The 10,340-nt window shown below is 43.9% G+C and overlaps 1 long non-coding RNA gene across 1 annotated transcript; it reads right to left on the bottom strand.

Annotated features, from left to right (window-relative positions):
- Positions 1-7,688: 7,688 nt before the first annotated feature.
- LOC109285699 (uncharacterized) lies at positions 7,689-10,085 on the bottom strand. Its single transcript, XR_002093526.2, has 3 exons — positions 9,747-10,085; positions 9,054-9,151; positions 7,689-8,287 (listed from the first exon to the last, which is right to left on the bottom strand). It is a non-coding gene; the product is annotated as an uncharacterized LOC109285699 (long non-coding RNA).
- Between the last annotated feature and the right edge of the window lie 255 nt (positions 10,086-10,340).

Here is a 10,340-nt window from a genome sequence, read left to right as displayed (position 1 = left end):
CTCAATTTTGAGAGTGCTTTCTTCCTTCCTCAGGATCTAGTACCACGCATAGGGGCTGTTCAAGGTGTCCGTGATCTGAGGAAGAGAATGACAGCCACTCCAGTCACAGAGAGTGCGAGTGCGAGTGCAGCTATTTCCACAACCCAGTCACATAATGGATGCGAATGTCAAGATGCCACTATCTGAAGTATGAGCACCTTGGAACACAACAAAAACTTACTGGCCATGTCAGGTTTCAGGAACATACAAGCAGAGGTGGCAAACACACAGCAGCAACTTTCTCCCATACCCTCCTTTCCAAATGAAGAGTAATCTTTCTCCCTTCCCCCACTGCGAGCAAAGATTCAAGCATAAATCTGGTATAGGTATAAGCCATTTTACACTTAATGCAATGTGATTAAGGTTTTGGCAAGACCTCTCTTAGGAAGGAGCTTTACTCAGTATGGATTTGGGACTCCAGAGTATATGTGAACTCAGCTGGAGAGCTGTGACTAGATCCGAGAGCCTGAAACTTCCTTCTAAGCTTTTATCTTTCCCCTCCTTGCAAACTGGTCAAAAGTTGCGTCAACAACAGTATAATGTGGGAGGCTGCCCATTACTTTCCCTGATACCAGGGGGTGCTATCCACAGCTCCAAAACTTTCCTACGCTGCGGCCCATGCCTCGCAGATGGCATCCAGGATAACATTACGCTCCTGGCCTAAAGCCAACCCAACTTAGTCCTTCATCAGGCCTCATTCATACATGCACTTATACCACCCCCTCTCACAGGGTCTCTTGCCCACCACACTGTACTGTGCCCCCTTCACTCCAGCCTCCTCCCTTGAGCAACCCCGTAGGCCATCAGGCTTATCCGACTCGCACCTCGGTGGTGACATGCATGCTGTTGGGCCTCTCCCGCCACCCGCAGCTGGGCAGTGGCCGGCTGATTCACTGCGTGGAGGGCAAACTCCGCCCTAGCCCCGCACCAGGCTTCTCATCTTCTTCAAGTTGTCCTTCAGAGGGGTATCCCATGTGCTGTCCCACAGCCCCACTCAACCCTCATCAGGGCCCTCACTACTGCCCCCTCTCTGGGGCTACACTTGTATCCCTCCCTGGGGCCTTAGTCCCCTGTGGGGGTTCAGGTGACCGCAGCTGTGCCTGGCCCCCTTATATCCAGTGCCGTGGAGGGGGTAGGGGTTACCAAGGTGCCCTGATCCACCTTTCACTGAGGAGGTGAGCGGCCCTGGTATTTGAGTGGGGCTGCCATGCCACCCGCAGTCCCACCAGGCCTCCCTATCCCAGCATGGTACATGTTCCTATTACGGAAGATAGGATAGATTGCATCGTTAGCTGTTTGCAGATGACACCAAGCTGGGGGGTGTAGCAGGTAACACTGGAGGGTAGGGCTAGCATTCAAAGTCACTTAGACAAATTGGAGAATTGGGCCAAAGAAACCTCATGAGGTTCAACAAAGACAAGTGCAAAGTCCTGCACTTAGGATGGCAGAATCCCATGCTTCACTAAAACCTGGAGACCAACTGGCTAAGTAGCAGCTCTGCAGAAAAGGACCTGGGGGTTACAGTAGACAATAAGATGGATACGAGTCAGTAGTGTGCCCTTGTTGCCAAGAAAGCCAATGACATACTGGGCTGCGTTAGTAGGAACATGGCCAGCAGTTTGAGGGAAATAATTATTCCGCTGGTAAAGCCACATCTGGAGTACTGTGCCCAGTTTTGGGCCGCCAACTATAGAAAGGATGTGGATAAGTTGGAGACAGTCCAGCAGAGAGCAGTGAAAGTGGTTCAGGGGCTGGAGCGCATGACTTCTAAGGCGAGGCTGAGGGAACTGGGTTTATTTAGTCTGCAGAAGAGAAGACTGAGGGGGGTTTGATAGACACCTTTAACTACCTGAAGGGTGGTTCCAAGAGGATGGAGGTAGGCTGTTCTCAGTGGTGGCAGATGACAGAACAAGGAGCAGTGGTCTCAAGTTGCAACAAGGGAGGTTTAATTTTAAGGCCCGGCTTGACAAAGCCCTGGCTGGAATGATCTAGTTGGGGGTGGTTCTGCTTTGAGCAGAGGGTTGGACTAGATGACATCCTGAGGCCCCTTCAAACTCTAGTTTTCTATCATTCTGGGGACTAAAGTTCATTCAACAAGTTTTAGTTCCAGTGCCCCGTCGCCATTGTTAAATGTGGGGACACTGATACACAAGACACAGGAGGCTGCTAGAACGCACACTAATTGCCATGCTCCGGCAGACTCGATTAATCATGTCTTCTCTGACGCACAGGAATTCCAGTGTCAGAGCAGCCTCTGTGCTCCTGCGGAGGCGCATATACAAAGAACTTAGTATCCAACTTAGAGTTACGTTATTTAAATTCCCATTACTCCCTCAAAGTGGAAGAAGGTTTTGGCCCTATGATGGCACTGTTACTTTTGGCAAGGGTGGTTTAAAATTTACCTGGCAGCAGCTTGACCAGGAAGAGGGAGGTTTATCATCCTGTGTAGTTCCACAGATCTCAACATGGAATTAAACCATTCATTCCATAGCTGGAGAATAATTTTCTAATTATTTAATAAAGGATATTCTTCTTCCACAGACTGCTTTCCATTGTGCTTTATTTTTTTAGATTTTACTGTATGTCGATGTGTCACAGGATCTCTGAACCACACCTGTATAGCTATCATAATTTGGCCATTTCACCAACATGTCCTGTTATGTGTTAGGTGCCCCTTCATTTGTAAATCTTATCTGGTACCTATCTAAGCAGGTTACTGCATAAGCACCAGTGCTGAAAAGTCTACCATATGCAAGTAATTCTGGTGAATTGCTTCAAGTCAGATTTCCTGGGCAGTTGTAGGCAGAAGTGGTAGAAGTCAGGGAGAAATTTGGTACCAGCACTCAGCATCCAAATTCTTCTCTGTGAGGGCTCTCCAGTGCTTCTCTGCTCCCTTCTTGTGCTCTCAATAGGTCTCTGGGCAGTAGTTACTGGGTCTCTTCCCCATACCGTCAAGACCTTTTCTCACTGTGTTTAGGGGCGCCAGTTTACTTGCTTCTGATTTTTTAATTTTGCAGGTTTTTTAGCCTACAAAATCAACCCATTAGTATTTTTTTTGAGCATAAACAGTGAGATCTGAGAAGCTCCAGCAGGTCTCAAGACCTCAAGCAGAATGGGGCCACAGTAGGAAGGCGAGGGAAGGAGCCACAGAGAGAGAGGTGCCTCTTGCGACCAATGCTTGACCATCACCCTTCAGAATTAAATCTGGAGGACAGGACTCCATTGGTTCAGAATCAAGACTATCCCTGGGATTTAGGGCCATTACATCTATAAATCCAGCTCTGAAGTAGGGTTTTGCAAATACAAACCAAAACCAACCATGACACAAATAAGGTTCTGATAAGAAAGTCCTGGAAATCAAAGGATTTTTGGGGCTATATCTTTTATTAGACAAACTGCATGACTGGATAAAGCGAGACAAGCTTTTGAATGAAAGGCATCAGGTCACAAATAAAACTATTTTGTTGGTGGAAAGGTAGTGTAATAGAAGTGGATCATGTTGCCACTGAAGGACAGAAGTGAAATTCTTTTAGTGGGAATCAGCTTCAAAGTTTATTTTAAAACGCCTTTTATTTTTTTCCCTCAGGGTAGAGTTGACCTAAATAGTAGCTTGAAACCTTCTGATATCCAGTTTGTTCAATAGCAACACCAATTCTTTTGGCCCTATTTTGCATTGTCAAATTGAAAGCAGGGTAGCTTCCCATTTGTTAACTGTTCATTTATTGTAATTAAACTTCAATAATATTTAGTGATTTAAGTTTCTTTGTAATTGGATGTAGGGATTAGATTCATTTCCTCTAGCAGTGAGATTTCCCTTAACAATTGCTTTATCATCTTTATTATAATTTGGCTCCCATTCATTATCAAAATTGCACTGTGCTACTTTTCAGCAGTGTGACAAATAGCAGCAGCCTCACAAATGCCAATTTTAAAGGGTGACTAAGCCCTCACCCACACTTTTAAATTGGGACAGTTGACATACAGGTTTTACATGAACTGATCTAAAGCTTTACAACCACCCCCACTTTGTTCCCTTTTTTCAAAGAACAGTTACAATTTCAAATGGTATTTGCTCTTTTCCAGTATCTGCCTCCACTCCAGAGTGAAAGTCACAGCCTGGGTGTGGTGCTCTGGTGATTTTATCACCAGGATTAAATTAAGAGCACTTCACAGCGACTAACCCAGGACACCATGGATAAAAGTACTGGTTTTTCTTTCTCTGGTTCCTCTTGAAGGGCCAAACTCTAGCACCCTTACTCAAGCCAAAGCATGCAGTAGTCTATGAATTGTCCCCCTGATCACACTGAGGCCACTTACAGTGCAGACTGCTACTCTTCAAGAGCAGGGGTGCTAGAAGCAGACCCCCAAAGTCTGGCAAAAGAAGACAAATCCATGAGTAGTCAGGGAGGAAAATGAAGTCCCTTCTGGACACAATTAGGAGAAAGAGCCAGCAATTGTTAAAGTCCAGGAAGTTGAAGGCTCTTCTCCTCCAAAAGTGAGGGCTGTCTGTCCCATAAGAGGATGTTACTTTCTCCCTGCCTGCTTCTCATACTGTCCTGCCTTGTACTGCTCTGCTGAAGCAGCTTTCTTCACAATAGTTGTGGTTCAACTCTGCCACCTTCTCATTTCAGATATGCTTAAGCAAAGGGAGGGGGGAAAGGCAGTGCCAGTGTGAAAGGCTTGTTCTTGGATAAAACACAACACCGGGAGTCCAGAGACCAGATTCTTTATTGGGCAATCGATTTATTGTGGGACCTTGTATGAGGTGCTCTCCAAGAACCCCTGTCTTCCTCCGAGACTGGGAAAAGATTTCCCTCTCTCAGAATGACTGTGTTCAAACTACGTTAATTAATATATATGCATATATTAACTTTTATTTTCAACTACTTCTATTGTTGGTCTCTTCCATACACAAAGAACAACCACATAATTTAAAATAAAGGCCAAGTGGATTGAAAGCAAAGGAAAATAACAAAGAACAGGAGTAGCATCTTCATAAGAGAGAGTCTGTGGGTGTGTGCATGTGTCTGCCTCGCTGCTTCGGAGGATGAATCTGAACTGAACGCAAAATGGCAGCTGCCTTCAGTGGACCAGATTTCAAATGCTTCAATACATGCTTAAGTGTGGAGCTTCTTAGCTGAACAGTGCTAGTAGGACAACAAATATGATATTACTTTTCTACTCAGAATTTCTCACATCTTCTGCTATACTGTGCTCAGAATGGCCTGTGGGATGCATATTATTCAGCCGCTCAGGAATTTAAAATAACCCCTATTACACAGTATTTTAGAAATCTTCTCAATGGTTTGCTAGAAAGTTAAACTCCACAGCCAAAACAGTCAGCTGAACAATTACCAGGTGTATGCTTCTATAAAGGCACATGTCTAAAGAAGAAAATCATTCTTTGGAGATGATAACCTTCTGTGATTGGCTTAAGGTATGTCAACACTGTAGTCAAAGGTATAGATGAAGATCATGTTGAGCTACTTGAACTAGCTTTAAGCTATGGATTTTGTAGAAACAGTATTGTCCATTATAATAATATTTTAATTGAAAAGTCTCAGTTTTTTTCACTGATTGTTCTTTGATCATGGAAAAACAATCCCATAATTTAAAATAAAAGTCAACTGGACTGAAAGTAGAGGAAAACATCATGAGAAAGAACAAAAAAGTAAGAGAGCAGTGTACATGTCTGTCTGTCTGCCTTCCCCTCCAATAGACTGACTCTAAACTGAATACAAAATGGCAGTCGACTGCAAAAGTTTCTTACTCATTTAAAGATGCAAGACAGCTAACAAAACTAAAACAGTATTTTTACTACCTGCAATGTAGAAAAGTCCAAGACAAACAAGACCACCCCCTCAAAAACATTTATCTAACTCTGTCTGACATCTCTAAGGTTACCACTGACACAGAGTGGGATAAAGGAGCTCTGATGTTAGTTTTCAGTGGGTAGCCTGACACACTAGTAAAATGTGTTAAGAAATAAATAGTAACAAGCATATTTGATGGTATTCCAGATTAAGGGGAATGACTTTCACCAATGAAGAACTAGAACAGTATTGTACAGAAATGACTAGAGCCCACTGAAATATAGGCAGCGCTCTTTTTTTCAGCTTCTCCAGCTACACATATTGATACCGATGTGTACCAATCTAGTATACATTTTGCTACCTCTACAATATACCCCACACTATTTATTTTGTAAATATTGATAAATGACCAATCAGCAAAAGGACGTAGCTGCCATAAACACTTGATGAAAAGATTCAAAACACGAAAATAGATGACAGCCCCTTAGTTAAAGCAGTGCTAATGGACCCCTGCCCCCAGGTACGTGTTTGTGTATTTAGATGGTATGGAAGTGGGTGTGGAATTAAGACAGGATGCATGTCCAAGTCTTATTGCCCCTCCTTTGCCAGGGGGAGGAGGAGAAAGATATTTTTGTTTGATTTCCTCAGACCTTTCTGAAGTATATTTTGGCAAACCTATCCCCTCTCTGTCGCTAGTCTCTCGCCACAGAGCTGACTCCCGTCTTTTCCTCTTTCTTCTTTATAATTCTGCCTCATTGCTACAGCCTTTCAAATCACATCTCTCTTTCTGTGATCAACCAGAGGTTCCTCTTTTCCTCTGACAATCTTACCCCATCGTTGTGTCCTGGATGAGATGCCCAGCAGTAGGAATGTTTCTTAACCTCTTCCTCCAATTTGTGCCAGATTATCCCTTTCTCTTCCCACCACTGTAACCTGCCAAATCTCCACACACCTTGCAATCTTATCCCAGTGCTGATGCCCACATTTTTTAAACTGAGTTTGCATCATGAATATTGCCCACTTCACTGTGCCTACATCGCCCCACCTCACAATTTCTCCCTCTCCCCCCCACTATTATTACTACCTTATTTGTGGTCTGTTGTATCCTCCTTTGGCTGAACTCTCTCTCCGTGAATTACCAATTTGTCCCTCCCTGGCAGTCTTAGCATATCGTCATGCCTTTCAAAAGTAAGATTGTTCCCTTCTCCTCTCTTCACAACAGTTGTAGTCCTGTTGAGCGTATGGCTGTCACTGCAGACATGCCCAGTGTCACTTATCTGCCCCTGCTCTCACTCATACATTCACACCAGCTAAAATGCCACTGGAACAGAGCTGCAGGCTTTGAGATGGAAGGAAGGAATCTATTTCTCCTCCTACATATTGGTGGTTACCAATTAGGCTTTTGAGCAGAAACCCAAGATTTCCTCCAGACTTCCTCCTGCCTTTTGCTCTCGCTATTTCCGCTTCTGACTCAAACCTCCTCTACACCTATCAATAAGAGCAGTGGAGTAGAAAACTGGGAAGAAAAGGTGGCCAGTACTGCTTTTCCCTAGATTTAGGCAACAGTGGGTATATCTATACATGAACTTTACTGTGAAGCGGATTAATTTGCTACACAATAATCACCATTACAAGAGCACCCATATTAGGGCACAGTAAATGAATCAACTCCACTATAGGCGTACTGTCCTACAATGGAGTAGTTACGCATGCCAAAATGCACGTCAGTGACCAGGGCTGGCTGGGGCATGAGGGTGCTACAGTATGGGGGCTACCTGCTAGCTAGCCCTCCACTGAAGCACCTTTGTGCCCCAGCCAGCCCCTCTGCAGCACACTGAGCCAGGGCAAAGCAGCCCCTGGCTGACCCCCCAGAATCCCTGCCAGCGGCAGCTAATCTAGCCCAGCTCAACATGCTGTGGTCCCAGGCACACAAGTAAACACTGGATATGGGAGCAATAAACCCCGGCACGAACTGTACCAGAGTTTATTGCTACGTGCCAATTGCACATGTAGATACACCCAATGAGTTCTACTCCTAGGGACAACCATAAAGAAGAAAAAAATCAGAGGGATACAAAGAAATCTTGGGAGAGAAAGTCCTGCAGAAGAGATTAGTTGATTGTACGAAGGTGGTTTACAGAGGCAGTGAGAAAGGAAAGAGATCCGGGGAGAAAGAAATCAATGCAGAGATAAAATTAGGAAGGAATATATTGAGGCTGATACAGAGAACTGGGAATCCAGTCCCTGGGTTCCATATGTACTGCTGCCGCCGACTTGCTGTGTAGTTTTGGGACAGCCAGGCCACCTCCTAGAGCCTCAGTTTCTTCCTCTGTAAAAATGGACAAGTCTCTTGAGGAGCTTCTTTGAACTTCACAGTTACGTGAGCTCTGGCACATGGTACAACTTTTCTGACCAGAGATGGTATCTTATAACATCTAGCATTGCCAAGAAAGGAGAACTTGGGTTAGCCTTGAGACTTTAAGACAGCCTAGCTACTTTATTCAAAGTTTTCTGTTCTTTTCTACCAACTTATTTAATTAATTTGCAAACTGCATTTAGTAAGTAGACCTGCTTTGCATTTACTTTCTGGGCCAACATGTGTAGTAAAAAAACCAACCAAACAAACAAAAAAAAATAGTTCTCCTAGAATCCAGATCATTTATAACTCCTTGGAGCAGGGAGATTGTATTTTAAATGTGGTCAATGGTTGAAAACATATAGTTGGCTCAGAAGAGAAGTAAATAAAATGAGGATGTATATAAATCTGCTTCAGGATAGGCCTTCATCTTTTAAGACCAAGGCTGTCATCATAGTTAATGGACAGTTTTGCTTTGGTCCTTAATGCTGCTGGAACCATGCAGCTTCCAGGGCAGATATGTTCCTCTCCCACTCAGAGAAGAATCTGGAAAGAAGATTATGAACCCAAAATCTTGGGAGCCTGTTTCACCACACTTCCTATGAGGCAGTCATTTCCCCAGCCATATTCCTACCCACTGGTTATCTCACTGGAGCTGGCATACTGGAACTCTAACCACCTCAGAAGAAGCATCCTCATGCATTGAAAAACAAGCCAAACCCACCACTTCGATAAACAGTTCTGGCCAGGGTAACACAAAGACTCCATCCCAATAGCTCTGGTGAGGGGTCTGAAATCAAATCTGCTCCTACTCCACACCTCCCTGAAGTGCATTAAGGACTTACCCAAGCCCTCCAAGCTGCCAGCACGTGAAATTGGCCAGCAGCAATCCCATAACTTCCTGTTCCTGACTTCTCACCTTTCTGCACCTCACTTCTTATCTCTACAGTTAAGCAAGGACAAGAGAAATAATTTGCAGGCTGGTTGCTAGAACAGGTTTGAGGAACAGCAATCACAATGTGAACAGCCTTTAATGCAGGCTGCAAGATACAGTTGGGGAAGAAAGAAAGGGTTAGATTGATTTCTGAAACTGAAGCAGAGTTGATCCTAATTAGAGGTGTAGATATACCCAAAAGGGGTTCCTGTTCAATGGTGCAAGCTTTTGTCCTACTAGCAGTTCTTAGAGTTGAGATGCAAGATAATCCCTCCATTGGCATCACTCCCAGCCTCCGCTAGAATAACCAGGTAGCAACCCTTTAAGTGTTACTGATTGCCTGTAGCAATTGTGCAGATCACTCTTGTCTTTAAACAGGAGCTTTGCAGTATTATTGCTGAGTACTACAGCTTTTGCTGGTTTTGTTGCAATAAGATTAAGTAATTTTAATTGCTGGTTGACCTGCTTGCTTGGTAAGTGGCATCGCTAGCCATGGTTCTCCATTAGCTTGCACCATATAGCAGTATAACTCTAGTGACTTTAATAAAGTTGCTGTTGGTTTACACCAGAGTAGTTGAGCAAACTCTTTTTTTATCCTTATTACCTTTGTTGGTCATGTAACTTCCCAGAGCCTGAGGATTCTTTTATATCTGAGGGTAGCCTTCTCTGACCTCTGAAGAAATTTCAATGCTCAGAGCATCACCTTTCCACTTTAATGCATTTATTTATTGCCTTTTTGGCATGCTTCTCTGCAGTGTCTTTAATCAGCAGCCCTTTCTGGATCTCAGCTGTTTTTCATTTGGCCAGGATCTTTTATCATCTTTGGAAGTATGTTAAGTTCTCACCAACTGGTGTTAGTTTTTTCTCTGTGAGCTTCTCTTAGAAGATTAAAACCTCATCTTTTTTTTCCCTTTGCTCTCACTATCCTATTGTCACAGACATATTTAGCTTGATGAGACTGGGGAAACCAAAGTTTTTCATTTTCGGAAATATTCTGCTCAGCCAGACTTCAGTGATGTCATAATTGATTAATCTACTGCCAGCTTTCTCTAGATCTCCCAAGAGCGCTGCAGCTCTCATTCATCACAGAGACCAGATATTTGAAGCAACCCACCTGCATGCTGGGCCATGCCCTCAGCTGTGACACTCACTTGGATACCTGTTGTTGTGTTCTGACATAATTATTCTTACCACATGA

This window comes from Alligator mississippiensis, chromosome 5 (genome assembly GCF_030867095.1).
Source record: "Alligator mississippiensis isolate rAllMis1 chromosome 5, rAllMis1, whole genome shotgun sequence".
NCBI classification, from domain to species: Eukaryota; Metazoa; Chordata; order Crocodylia; family Alligatoridae; genus Alligator; species Alligator mississippiensis.
The sequence above is the reverse complement of the archived record's forward strand: the minus strand, read 5'-3'. Positions and strand labels throughout refer to the sequence as shown.